Source organism: Phodopus roborovskii, unplaced genomic scaffold (assembly GCF_943737965.1).
Source record: "Phodopus roborovskii unplaced genomic scaffold, PHOROB, whole genome shotgun sequence".
NCBI lineage: Eukaryota > Metazoa > Chordata > Mammalia > Rodentia > Cricetidae > Phodopus > Phodopus roborovskii.
The window spans coordinates 779574-793218 of NW_026126560.1; the positions used below are offsets into that span (position 1 = coordinate 779574).

General features: G+C 50.1%; 1 protein-coding gene across 7 annotated transcripts in view; it reads left to right on the forward strand.

Moving 5' to 3' along the window:
- The window catches only part of Kifc3 (kinesin family member C3), an 87564-nt gene that overhangs the window by 40619 nt on the left and 33300 nt on the right, over positions 1-13645 (forward strand). For 2 of the 7 annotated variants that reach the window (XM_051201938.1, XM_051201945.1), the window contains exon 1: positions 12186-12314. The exons of 4 other annotated variants lie outside the window; for them this stretch is intronic. The gene's annotated coding sequence lies outside the window, so the exon portion shown is untranslated. Of the gene's footprint in view, positions 1-11726; positions 11852-12185; positions 12315-13645 lie in introns of those variants that run through there. One more of the 7 variants, XM_051201939.1, reaches the window with a different exon arrangement.

Consider the following 13645-nt stretch of genomic DNA (forward strand, 5'->3'; position numbering starts at 1 on the left):
ACCGAGCTGTCATTGTGCAGTCTGTTGTGGTTTTGTGAGGCAGCCCAGGCTGCTAACCCATGAAGCCAGTTGTGACTCACAGGGCCCTCAGAACTGGGAGCAGGTCTCCTCAGAGATAGTGTCCAGAGAGAGCCCTTGCCTTCCAGCCCAGAGTGTTCAGACACTAAGGTTGGGTCTTGGATGTCTTGGGGGGAAGCCCTGGGTTGACAGTTGGGGGAGGGAGAGAGATCACCTAGGCTGTGGAGAGAAACAACCTCAGAAGATTCCCTTCTTGTCCCTTTCTTGTCCTGGTCATTTTTTAAAAACTGATTAATAGATTGAGTGTGTGTTTTTAGGTCAGAGGACAACTTGTGAGAGTCAGTTCTTGTCTTCCATCTTGTCGGGTCCACCTCAGGTCATCAACCTTGGCAGCAGTCACCTTCATTCACCAAACATCTTGTAGGCCCCAGGTCATCTTTTAGGGCCTCAGCTTTTCTCATTTGTACAAGGATTGTTTTTGTTTTGTTTTGTTGAGTCAGGGTTTCTCTGTGTAGCCCTGGCTGTCCTGGGACTGGCCTTGAACTCAGAGATCCACCTGCCTCTGCCTCCTGGGTGCTGGGATTAAAGACATGTGCCACCACTTCACCAATACCAGTGGGCTCTTTTTTTTTTTTTGGGTAGTGGTAGGCTGAAACTAGGCTAGCCTCAAATTCATGAACTTGCTCAGCCTCCTGAGTTCTGAGATTACAGGTGTGCACCACAGATACAGCTATTATAATGAGAATGTTTCAAGACTTGCTCCTAGAAGTAGGGGCACCCTTTCCTTGTCTCTTTATCTCTGTATCATTTATTAAGTGGCTGCAGGTAGCAGGCCAAATGGCTCAGATCTGGAAAGAGAGTTTTCCAGCATCCTTTGCCACGGGCCTGTAAGTTACATTGAGCTTGGACATCATGGGGGAAGGGAACAGGACTCCTAAAAGCCCTCTTGGAAGCAGACCATTTGTAGCAAGATACTTGGCCAAGTCCACATGTAAATGGCATTGGGGACCCTGCAGCACTTCGATGGGGCACAGACTCAGTTTAGGTACCCAGCTCTGTGTGGGTATCTGTGACAGGGACTACCAGAGAGTCTGGGGGTGTTTGGGACCTTTTTTGGTAGGACAAAAGAACTTGGTGACACCATGACCAGGCTACCTTGCTGTGGACCAAGCCATGCTGGGCCATCAGGCCTTGAAGGACATCTTAGTAGAAGAAGAAGGACAGGAGGCTGATGTGGTCCAGCCTAGCTAGGTTCTGAGAGATGGTTGGAGGAGAGAGACGGTGACTGTAGGAAACTGGAGTGGGGCTGGAGAGGTAGCTCAGTAGATAAAGCACTTGGAGTACAAACATCAGGACCAGAGTTCAGAGCCCCAAACCCATGTAAATGTCAGTGGGCAGAGCGGGCCCATCTGTAATTTCAACACTCAGGTGGAGAGAGGATCTCCAGAGCATGCTGTCTAGCCAGGTTGTCATGTTCTGAGTTCACAGGTCAGAAACTGCCTCGATAAGGTGGAGAGTGAGTAAGGACGACTCCCTATATCAACCATGTACACATGTGCACCCACACACATGCACCCGCACAATGCACCCACACATATGCACCCCCCACACACAGAAAATGCTAGGGTGGGTTAGATCTTGGAGCACAGAGATGTGTATGCGGCATTCTGTTCCTAAGGCCTTGAACTGGCAGCAGACAGCACCCCAGAGCTGTGGTCACTGATGTGACTTAGACCTTAAGGCTTGGTCACCACTGATCCAGCCAGCCTGTCTGCCTCTGTCTTTGCTCACTGAACAGCTGGTGTTTGTATGGGCTGTGGTAAAGACATGGCTGATGGGAGAGGCAAAAGCAGATACTCAGGTCCTTGCCTTGCTCCAAAGATGGCGGTGCCCCAGCCAGAACAGGGTCATTTCATGACTACCCCTGTATAAAAATCCCCACATTTTACCTACATTTGAATTTCACAGGATTAAAGTGTTATTTATTAAAATTCTCTCTCTCTCTCTCTCTCTCTCTCTCTCTCTCTCTCTCTCTCTCTTAATATGTAGCCCTGCTGGCCTGAAACTCACCACATAGACCTAGCTGACCTCAAACTCACAGTGATCAGCCTGCTTCTGCCTCTTGAGCTCTGGGATTAAAGGTGTGGCTACCACACTTGATCTAATGAACATCTTTATTATTTACTTATTTATTTGTATTTTCTTGAGTGTCTTTAAAACATTTTAAAATTAATTTTTACTTACTCTATTTAATTAGGCCGTGTGTGTGTGTGTGTGTGTGTGTGTGTGTGTGTGTGTGTGTGTATGTGTGATTGTGCACACACACACCATGGAACATATGTTGAGAACAAGTTGTCAGTTTCCTGCTTCCCAGGGGTTGGTCTCACATGGCCAGGCTCGGCAGCAGGTGCCTTGGCCTGCTGAGCTGTCTTGTAGGCCTGAGTTTGAGGTCTCCTGAGTGCTAGCATTTGTAGCAGGATTAGGAAATGATGAGGATGGTGGTGGTCCTTAGCAGCAGTGATGCCCATCTCTAACATGGATAAATAGCACTATTTATTCTTATTTCTTCATTGTTGCCATGGTAAATCATAGGGAGGAAAGGATTCCTGGCTTATGGTTCCAGGTCACAGTCCATCAATGAGGGAAGTCAGGGCTGAAGCCTTGCATGGACCTAAAGCATAAACCATGGTGCAACGCTGCTTGCTGGCTTGTATAGCAGGCTTGTGCATGGCTAGCCTACTTAGGTAACCTAGGACCACCTGCCCATGGAACAGTACTGCCCACAGAGGGCTGGTTTCTCAGTTAATCAGCATCATCTCTCTCATAGGCATTTCCACAGGCCAATCTGATACAGACAATACCTTAATGAGACTTCCTTCTCATGTGACTCTAGGCTGTATCAAGTTGATGACTAAGGCTAATGATGACAAGTGCTCACTCTCCGGATGTTTTAAGAGTTAGCACATAGTAAGTGCTCAGTAAATGGTACTCACTTAGGCTCAGAGAGGCTAGCTGCCCAAAGTCACACAGCAATGGGTGGGGGTGTGTGTCTGACTCAGGGAGTCCTAGTCTGCCTAATGGAGGAAACTATGAACCCCCCACACACACACCATTCACACTCTAGTACTGGGTGAACTGGGGGGAAGGGAGTCCTGGTGAATTCTGACTGGGCAGAGTAGAGAAGGCCTCACAGAGGAGGGTTGTATTAGTTACTTTCCTGTTTTGGTTTATGGTTGGTTCCAGATGACTGGGGTACATAATAGTAGGAATGACATAGGATCAGGACAGGAAGCTGAGAGATGGCATCTCAACTGCAAACAGGAGCAGACAGTGAATGGAACTGGGTCAAGGCTATAAACTCTCCAAGCCCACCCCCTGGAAAGAATGTTCTCCAGCAAGGCCCTGAGTCTGGAAAATTCCATAACCTCCCCAAATAGCACCACCAGCTGCTGTCCAAGTTCAAACACACGAGCCTTGGGGTACATCTGTCACTCAAGCCACCACAGGTGATATTTTCTTGGGTAGGCACATGGTGTGACCATAGGACAAGGTCTGCTCAGTGAGGTATGTAGCACCAGGTTACAGCCTGTGTGGGAACTAGCCTGCCTGGGACCCTTGCAGCATACATAGTAGGAGGAAGGTGTGTCCTAAGTATTTGCCTGTGCTGTGTTCTCCCTCTACCTGTGCCAGACTGACCAGCAAGGCTTTTAGTGTTTGGAGAGCACCAGCCAGCCCTCTGGGTGCTTGGGCTCCCTTCCTCTGGGCACTTGTTCTAGAGACTATGAGGGTGCTGAGCCCACCTGATAATAGTGGTGGGCTCCTGGGAGTTTCTGGGTATGAAGCCGGAGACGTGCTTCAGACAGTGAAATCTCAATTTCTGCCATGTAAGTGCTTGGTGGACATATGGGTCAGACCTGAAGCTTCAAAGGTGACAAGTATGTCCAAAGAGCACCTTTCACTGTCTCCTAGGACTGGTCATCTGCAGCCACTGGTCCAGGAGGGGCTTTGAGAAGATAGGCCTGTACAGCAGGAGGTCTGTCTGGGGCAATTGTATTCTGGCTTGTGGGTGAGTTGGTGGAGATCAGAGGTCTGGCCAGGACAGGTGCATCCTGGGTTGTCTTCTAGGGAGATTAAGACACCCTGGGATTCTCTCTCAGCAGGAAGTGCTCGAACTGCCAGGGTGGAATAATCTTCAGCCTCTTACTGGCCCATGTTGCCCTGTGTACCTGTGCTACTGGCTTGGGATCAAGTTTGAGCTGGCATTGTCCCTGGGTGGTACGGGGTGGGGTAGCTATACCTCTCAGCCGTCCCCAGGGTTGTCACCATGGGGGTGCTCCAACAGTGATCTTTGGGAGCTGCATGTGTTTCTGACCACCACCCCCCTTTTCTGGAATGAGCTGTGTGTCCTGCTGCAGGATTTCCAGCCCCTGCCCTGATTTCACCAGATCTCTCCTGTTCAGGCCCCAAACATTTTCCAGCTCCTCCCCGCCCCAGGTCCACATACACCGGCTCTTTGATACCCAGAAAGGCAAATAGTAGACGCAGGAGTAGGGTCATTCTTGGTCCCAGTTGGCCACTGTCATTATTGCCTGCTCTGTGGGTGACTTCACACACACCCTTCTCTGGCCCTAGAGTGGGGCAAATGGGGGATCACTGGAGAAGGGCTAGGCGCAGAGCCCTCCTCTAAGAAGGCAAACCTTAACAGCATCTTTGGCTGACGTCTGGGTAGGTCTCTCTTCTGTCCCCTTTCTTCTCCCTGTTTTTCAACTACAGCCATCCTGGCTGGTCAGCTGTCTTCCTTGTCACCACAGTGCTGGAAGGGTCACCAGCCTGTTCTGCTCTATTCCTTTACCAGGGAGTGGGAGGGAGACAAACAAAATGATAGGGCTTCATACAGTGGGCCAGAAGACACAGCTTATGTCTTGGAATGCCCCCTTTACAGCTTTCTAAGCTCTCTTCCAACAGTGTCCCCTAATATATATTCATGGGCCTCCTCCTGGCCATTCCCATAATGTAACACCTCAGTTTCCTTTAAAATGGGAATGCTCGTGCCTGCTGGACATACCCCCAGAGGATGAGGTAAGTGGTGCAGGTAGAGTCCAGGCTGTGCTAGGGACACTTGTCCTTAGGCAGATGACAGCTAAGCTGGCATTCCAGGCCTTGTACATCTTGGCAGTGAGGATGGTTGAGGTTCATCCCTCTTCTCCTCTGAAAGATAGAATATAGAAGCTACAGAAATTACAGGGATCCTTGTAATTTCTTCCCTGTCACCTGGATACTGGCAAAGTACCATGTGGAAGGTTGGGACTTGTGGGAATGACTAAGAACCGGGCGCCCGTGGGAGGCTGGTTAATCAGCAGCGTCAAAACTTCCGTTGATGTTTGCAAACAAGGGCCACCCCCAGAGGAGGAGGACAGGCTACAGGGAGTGGCTGGCAGTGGTGGCCTCAGCCAGGCGATGCTGCAGGTTAATACCAGTGGTGGCTGAGGCAGCTATGTCACAGATTGGCGGGGTGGTCAGGCATGGAGCTTCCTTGACCTGGTGCCCCCCCTGGCCCCACCCTCCAGGGGTTTCCTTTCTAGGAGTAACTGTCATTTTGGCAGGGTGTGATGGGAGCAGGAATGAGGCTGCTGGTGGCCGCCTGAAAACAAGTGTTCCATGCAGGGTTTCTCTGTGTGCCCCTGGATCCTGGCTGATGGGATGTCAGATGACCATCTGGGAAGGTGGCAGAGACTAAACAGCAGGTAGGGAAGGGGAGCCTGAGCCAGTGAGTGCCCTTAGCCAAACCTTCCCAATTCTAGTGACAAACACCCCCAGCCCCAGCACCTGAAGGCTCTGCCAGCCTGACACGCCCTGCTCTTGACAGCCATCACTCAGCCTTCTCTCCCTGTGCCTCCTCAGAGAACCTGCCAGGAAGAGCACTCCAGAGCAAGGGAAGAACTGTAAATCTGAGTGAAAATGATTCTTCTTAAAAAGCGCTACCAGCAACAGTAAATTTTGTACAGCCCTTCTAAAGGCAATCTGGTGGAAAAGGCAACAGCAAAATGCTCAGGCTCTGTTCCAGAAGATTCCCCAAAGTTGATAGCCCCTACTCCTTACTCATGCCCTGGGGGATGCATGGGGTGTGTGGGGGTGGGTGGGTAGTGTGGAGAGCATGTTCTTTATAAAAATGAAAAGGGGGAGCTTTGGGGAGGTAGGTAGTAATTGGAGGACCAAGAGTTCAAGGCTGTTCTCAGCTAAACATCAAGTTCGAAGTCAACCTTGGCTTCAGGAGACTGTCAAAACAAGTAAAGTAATAAATTAGCCAGGCAACTGGGGTGGTGGTGGCGCATGCCTTTAGTCCCAGCACTCAGGAGGCAGAGGCAGAGGCAGGTGGATCTCTGTAAGTGTGAGGTCAGCTTAATCTACAGAGCAATTTCCAGGGCCACCAGAGCTACACAGAGCAACCCTGTCTCCATAGCAACACCAATAAGCCAGGCAAGGGTGCACATGCCTGTCATTTCAGTACTTGGGAGGTAGAGACAGGAGGATCAAGAGTTCAAGACCATACCTAGGTAGAAAATGAAGTTGAGGCCAGTCTGTGGAGTATATGAGATCCTATCTCAAACAAACAAACAAACAAACAAGACAGTGGTAGGTGGGCTGAGGGGCAGAGCTTGGGTAGAACATGTGAGGTTCTAGTTCCATTCCCAGGACCCCAAATAAAATAAAGTAATGATCCCTCCCATGATGACCAATGCTTCATGGGATCTGAACCCCAGGCTTTATGGGTTTTACAGAGAAGAGCAGAACTTTTAAAAAGTAATGTGGTAGCCTGGTGTGATAGCACTAATGAAAGAAACCCCAACACTCAGGAATCTGAGGCAGGAGGATTGCCAGCTCTAGGCAGCCTGGGCTTTGTAGCAAGACCCCATTGAAAAACAACAGAATCAACAAAAGAATTATACGGAAAACATTTTAAAGTGAGAGTCTAGAGTAGAAAATGGCATCTGACCTGTCTCCTATCAACTGCAATGTACGTTTTGGTACTGCTGGTCCTGTTCAATGATGACCTAAGGTGTTTCAACGCTTGCTGGCATGACTATCCCACAACACTGAATTGGTTCTATACAACAATAGTTCAGAAGGAGGCGAGCCAGGGAGGAAGAGGGACCTAAGCCGGGCTTCCCATTCATGCCCCTGGCCCCTGAGCCCACTTCTAATCACTCTCTCTGACTCCTCTTGCTATATATAGATTGATACATGCTCATAGCCCATCACCAGGAAGAAATTCTAGAACAATGGCCTAAGTAAAGGGTAGTGGAATTTGGGGACTTTTCCAAACTCAATCAGCTTCTGTTATAATTATACTATAACTATATATTTTTGTTTGTTTGTGTTTGTTTGTTTGTTTTTTCTAGACAGGGTTTCTCTGTGCAGCTTTGTAGACCAGGCTGGCCTCGAACTCACTGATATCTGCATGCCTTTGCCTCCTGGGTGCTGGGATTAAAGGCGTGTAACACCACCACCCCACCAATTATACATTTTAAAAATCATTCTTTTGTATACACCTGCAAATTCCAAGCATTTGGAGCTGGTGGCAGAAGGATTTCTTGAACCCAGGGCTTTGAGACTAGCTTGGGCAAGAAGTCAACATAGCAAGTCACTATCTCAAGATAAAAAAAAAACTTTGCTTTTTTTCCCTTTGGGGTGTGTGTGTGTGTGTGTGTGTGTGTGTGTGTGTGTGTGGTGCGTGCCTGTGTACATTTTGCCTATATGTGAGCCTGTTTATCACGTGCATGCAGTGCTGACAATGGCCAGAAGAGGGCATCAAATACCCTAGAATTGGAGTTACTGGGGATTATAAACCATATGTGGGTGCTGGGAACTGAACTCTGGTCTTCTATAAGAGCAACAAGTACTTACCTGTTCACTATGCATTTCTCTAGCTCCCTCCTATTCAAGAATCCATTTGTGTGTGTGTGTGTGTGTGAGCATGAGTATGCCATGGCACACTGGGGAGGTCAGAGGACAATTTACGGGAGTCATTTCTTTATTTCCACTATGGGTGCCATGGACTGAATTTAGGTTGGTGGCAAGTACCTTTATCTAATAAGCCTTTTTGAAGCATCTCTAAATAAAAGCTTTCAAAACACAATAGGGCCTGCTCAGGGGCAATGCACCATTAAAAAAACCAAAAGCCCAGCCAATCACCAAAACTTCAGACGGAGAGATTCATGAGTGAGAAATGAACATGTGGGCATGGGGGCACAGATGGCGAAGATCGAGGACTGAGGCACCGGGAACAGGAAGTAGGAGTCAGAGAGTGTGGGGAGGAGCTAGGCTTTGTGCTTGGCTGAGATGAGTCTGGGAGGGGAGGTAGGGGTAGAGCAGGACTTATTCACTATGCCTCTCCCTGGGTCACTCCTCCGTATTTTTATTTAATTATTTGTTTATTTTTGAGGCAGAGTCTCACTCTGTAGCCCTGGCTAGAGCTCAGTTATCCCCCTGCCTCTGTCCTCCAGAATGCTGGTATTAAAAGTGAACACACGAACACACACACACACACACACACACACACACACACACACACACACCCCTTCTCTGGGTCATTATTGCTAAATCATTTTATTACCTGGCACTTAAATACATTATCATCCCCAGTGTTTGCATTCCTCTCATTTTTTAGACTACAAGAGGTGATAAGGGTGAGAAAGCCTTTATTTGAATGCCAAATTCCTCAGCAGGCCAGAGGTAGGTTTTTAGCTGCCTTCTTGGGAGTGGGGGAGTGCCAATTTAATGAAGCCTCTGGGCAAACGGTGAAAGGCCATGAGGTCTGCATTAGGTTTGGATGGGGCAAGGGTTGCCCTGTCTCCTTGTAGTGTCTACTGAGAATGTGAGAATTGTTCCATCCTGTTAATGTGGCTTATAGAAAGTGGGAACACAAAGGGATCAGGTGGGGGTTCCCGGAGACAGGCAAAAGTCTCCTGCACCTTCCTTCAGGAATCCCCAGGGACTGTGGGAACTGAGTCTGTAGCAAACAAGGTAGGAGAAATTTATAGCTTGGTCAAGAGTGGTCCAAGCCCCCTGTCTCTTTGTGCTGTAGGGAGCTTGGCTTCTAATATGCTGAGGCTAAACATACTGTGGGGTTGGGTGCAGACTGCTCTCATCTTCATATGGTCCCCTCCAGCTCCTTCCATGTTCATGATGGACAACTTCAGGAAGATGTGAGTTTCACTTGAGAGTCAACTCTAGAATGTTCTCTTACTTCAAGGGTCTGTTACCTGAGTACAGAGGCATGTGCCTGTAGTTACAGCTCCTTGGAAAGCTGAGGGAGGAGGGTTGCTTCTGAATAGGAGTTTGAGGCTAGTCTGGACAACACAGCAAAACAATCCTTGACTGCTATGTCAAAGCAAAACCCAAATAAACTAAAGCTTCTCCAGCATGACGGTGATAACTTTCCCCAGATGCAGGGGCTCCTTTCTAACCATACTGAAATAGCTGTCTAAGCATCCTCCTGTCTGCTAGGAATGATCCTTCATTTGCATGGGAGCAAGTCTAATGGGTGTGTTTCCTGCATCCTACTCTCTGAATCCTACTGACATGTGTACACTTGGTTATCACATCTGTGGCGCTAGGTGCCAGGCTGAAGCTTTTGAAGTTGTGAAGTGTAGAAAGGGCCCTGTCCTCATGGAGGGAGTGGTATTGACAGGCCAGGCCACAGGGATGGTCCTGGTGGTGGGGGTGTCACTCCTGGGGATGGGGAGTCTTCTGCTGCTAGCTGGTGCCTGTGAGTGAAAGGGAAGGTGAGGAAGGCTGCTTGCTGGACTTGCAGAACTTGAAGGTCATCTAGAATTGATGAGATAAAGATGGGGGGAAGTTGTAAAGGAATGAGGGGGGCATTTGCACAGGCTGGAGGTGACTGGCCAATGGGCTTCCAGAGGCTGAAATATCTTGTCTGCTTATCTGTGGTAAACTTTGACCACGAGGAGAAAGAGAAAAAAAAATCACAGTAGTGTTTTCTCAATTCTCCTTTCTGCTTCCCTCTGGGAAGAGCTCCTGGCTCCTTGGATAGATGTGAGGGTTATGGCTTTCATGTCCTTTGAGCACCTAGATGCCATGGCTGCACCCCTTGCCCTGCAGATGTGGGTGTAGGTTTGCAGTGTTCTGGCCACTGCCTTTTATCTGGCCATAAACAGGGCCATCTCTAAAGTAGGCAGGAAGCATGGAGGCCAAGGGTTGTGAAGGTCTGACCTGGTTAGCATGGCCAGGATTCTGGGAAATCTTCACTTTTCCCACGGTTAGGAGAGAGTTGGCAGCCTCTATTGAAACCACCGGAAAAGAGAGTTGGTATGCAGTTCCTGGTGACACTCAGTAACCAGCAGACTTTGAACTTAAATCCTCTCATCAGCCTCCCCAGTGGCTAGGATGACAACAGGTGACCCAGACCAGCAGAGTGTGAATTCTTAAATTCTTCATAATCATTGAACAATTTGTTTTTACATTTCAAGCTAGCGCCCTGCTGGAATTTTAAGAATGTTTCCTCCTAATGTCTCCATCTTCATTTTCTCGTGGCTGGTGCTTCCTATGTTTATTTGGAGGCACTCAATGTACGGTTCATATGCTCACATCTCTGCTGGACTTGGAGCATCAGCTCTGGCACATTCTGGGTTTGCCAAGGAACCTTTCCTCTCTTGAATAAGTTCCCGGGCTGAGCAGTGTCAGACAGGGTCTGTCTAAAGAGCTCAGCACAGTGCCTGGTACTATGTTCTTCTGAATAAATGATGTCTATTATGTGCACAGAAGGAAAAGGCTATACTAAATAAAGTGTTGGCATCATTTATTCCCAGTGGGCAGGATTATGGTTACAATAAACATCCATTACTTTTGTAACTGAGAAAAGGGAACAATAAATGTTTTTATTAATTAAACACACACACACACACAACTTTGGCTTTGCTAGAAGGAAGATGACCTTAATGTCAGTGTCCCAACCCTTAAGCAAGACAAAGTTTCTGCTGTTATACTCAAACTTTAATGACAGACAACCCCCTGCCCCATTAAAAGAGCCTCCAATAAAGGACACAGTGTATGCTTCTAGCTGTAGGCTTACTGTCCTGTTCTGATACCCGACACTCTGTGGGGCCTAAGCCTTTGTCCCTGTCTTGGTTCAGATTCTTGACTCCCAGTTCATGTCTCAGCAGCAGATGCTGGAAACAGCCCATCTGAGGCTGCACAGCTCTCTCTGCTTCCCTACGAAGCCATACTTGCCAAGCCTGAGGGGGCAGACCCCCACTCATCTCAGGTTCTCTGGGGATCATCCGCCTCTGCTGGATAGGCTCCTGTGCCACTTTCTCCTTCCGCAGCCTCGAGTGGGCACACTGTGGCTGAAATAAATGCTTCTCTGTTTGGAAGACAAAGAACAGCATGGCTCCTCTGGGTCAGCTGTCTCTCTTGGCTGGCTGGGCCTGATCTCCCCAGGCCTCTTCTGAGGGCTCCCAGGCGCCCTAGGAGGAATGCTTAAAGACAGACTGGGGGCTGTTGCACTCTGAGCTATTTGGCTGGAGTTTAAGGGAATGTGTTACCTTAACAAACCCCAAGCAGGCTTCTCAAGATGCTCATTGGCTGGGGAGCAGGCATGCAGCTGGAGAGGCAGTATGGTAGGCAGGGCGAAGGCAGAGTGTATGAGAGCAGGTGAACGTGTGTTTGTGCTTGATAATGTGTGCAAGAGTGTACTAGAATGAGAAAATGCATTCTTAAAATGTGAGTCTGTGTGCCAGATGTGTGTGAATCCTAGCTGGAGCGTGTGAAACTTCTGCACCTGGATTAGGGGCGGAGTACCAACCATTTGAGGGTGAGTGTAACCAAATGTTAACACCTGGGTGGGAATGAGAGGCTTGCGCTTGCGTTCCTGCCGGCTGGGTAAGGGCCAACGTGCTGGCATGCGGTGTGTGCAGTGGAGGGTGTGAGCCTGCTCCAAAGGCGCAGGCAGGTGTGCCAGGGCTTGTGCACCAGAGAGAGAACGCATAAGTTGTACCAGCCTGTGTTGGGGGGTAGGAGTAGAGGGGGCATGCGCCCCGGGCAGGCGCGTGCGCGAGAGTGCGCGTGCCCCCTCCCGAGCCCGTTGCCATGGGAACGCGCCGCGGCCTGAGTTAATCATTTCCTGTGGAAAGTGCGGGAGGGGCGGGCGCGGGGCGGGCCGAGGAGGAGGCGGCGGCGGCAGCGGCGGCGGCGTGGGGCTGCCTCGCGCGGGCGGGCCTGAGCGGGCCGAGCCCTGGGCTCTGCGGCGACGCTGTGATCCTGTCTCCGCTAGGCCGGTGAGTCGGGGTCCGGGCAGGCTAGGACGGGTAGGGACCGGCTCCTCCAGGCGCGCCTGGTGGGCGCCGCGCCCACCCTGCCCGGGGACCCCTCTGTCCCGATCCACGGAGGGTGCGGCGACTGGGCCAGAGAGACCCTGCTGTGCTTGGGGTTCCACTTCGTCGTCCTGCTGGAATATCTCGCTGGGACCTGGGCTTGGGGGTGGCACGGCCTTTAGGGTCGAGCTGCCTAGACCCGCTTCGGATCTCATTGGTGGGGAATGTGCAGAGCCCACCTGGCAGCTGCGTGTCAGCCACGCGCCCCCTTCCCCTGCATGGGTTGCTCCCAGCAAGGCTGCAGTTTGGGCCCTCCCTCTGTGTCCATGGGTATTTGCTTCCTCTGGCCAGGCCCAAGGTGGGGTGCACCAGTCCCTAGGTTAGGAGGAAAAGGCCTAGGAGATAACCCTCACAAGCCCAGACTAAATCAAGTCATTGACAGCTGCAGCTAAGGAATCCCGGCAGGGAGGGGGAGCCCAGAAGCTGTCTGTCCCCTTTTAGCCTTCCTACTGCAAGTAACAGAACTCTGGCTGACACAGTGAAAGGCCGGGTCCTGAGACAATTTAAAGAGGAAGCTGGATTTACATTCTTAAGTACATTTGTCACGCCACCCCCCCAATGCATGTGTCAAGCTTGGGCATTGGGACTACCCCTAGCTTCACCTTCCTTGATGTCCTTCTGCCCCAGACTGAGTGAGTGCCCTTCCTGGCCTGGTAGGATTTTTCCCCTGTGCCCTTCATAAAGGGGCAGTCTCCTTGGCCAGAGAGTCATTTGCTAGGAATGCAGCCCCAGAATGGTTCTGTGTATTTGCGGGGCTGGACTTCAGGATTTGGGGTGGTGAGTTCTGCTGTCTGTATGGGTCCCAGGAAGCAGGAAATTTGACATCTGGACTCCCCAGAACATGTTCTGTATGCCAGGGAAACCCTAGCCCAGGCTAGCCACCCCAAAATGCTCACCCAGGAGAACCAACCTGTCTCCAGCAGTGGTATATAAGCAACTGTGAAGTCTACCCCTAGACTTTGTACTGTCTCTGGTCTAGAACAGGAGGAAGGCAGCTCTACCATCCTGGCCTAAACACAGAGAGACACATGCCCCCTCCCACAACAGGCCTGTGCATTCACCCATCCATGGGACAGTGAACCAAAAGAAAGTATCCCGAGCTCTTCCTACATTTCTCATGTGCAATGTCTGGTGTTTATGCCAGTCCTGTGAAGTACAGCTCTTACCACTTTATACATGGAGATGATAAGACAAAGACTAGGTCATTAATTCTCGTAAGTGGCAGGGCCAAGGCC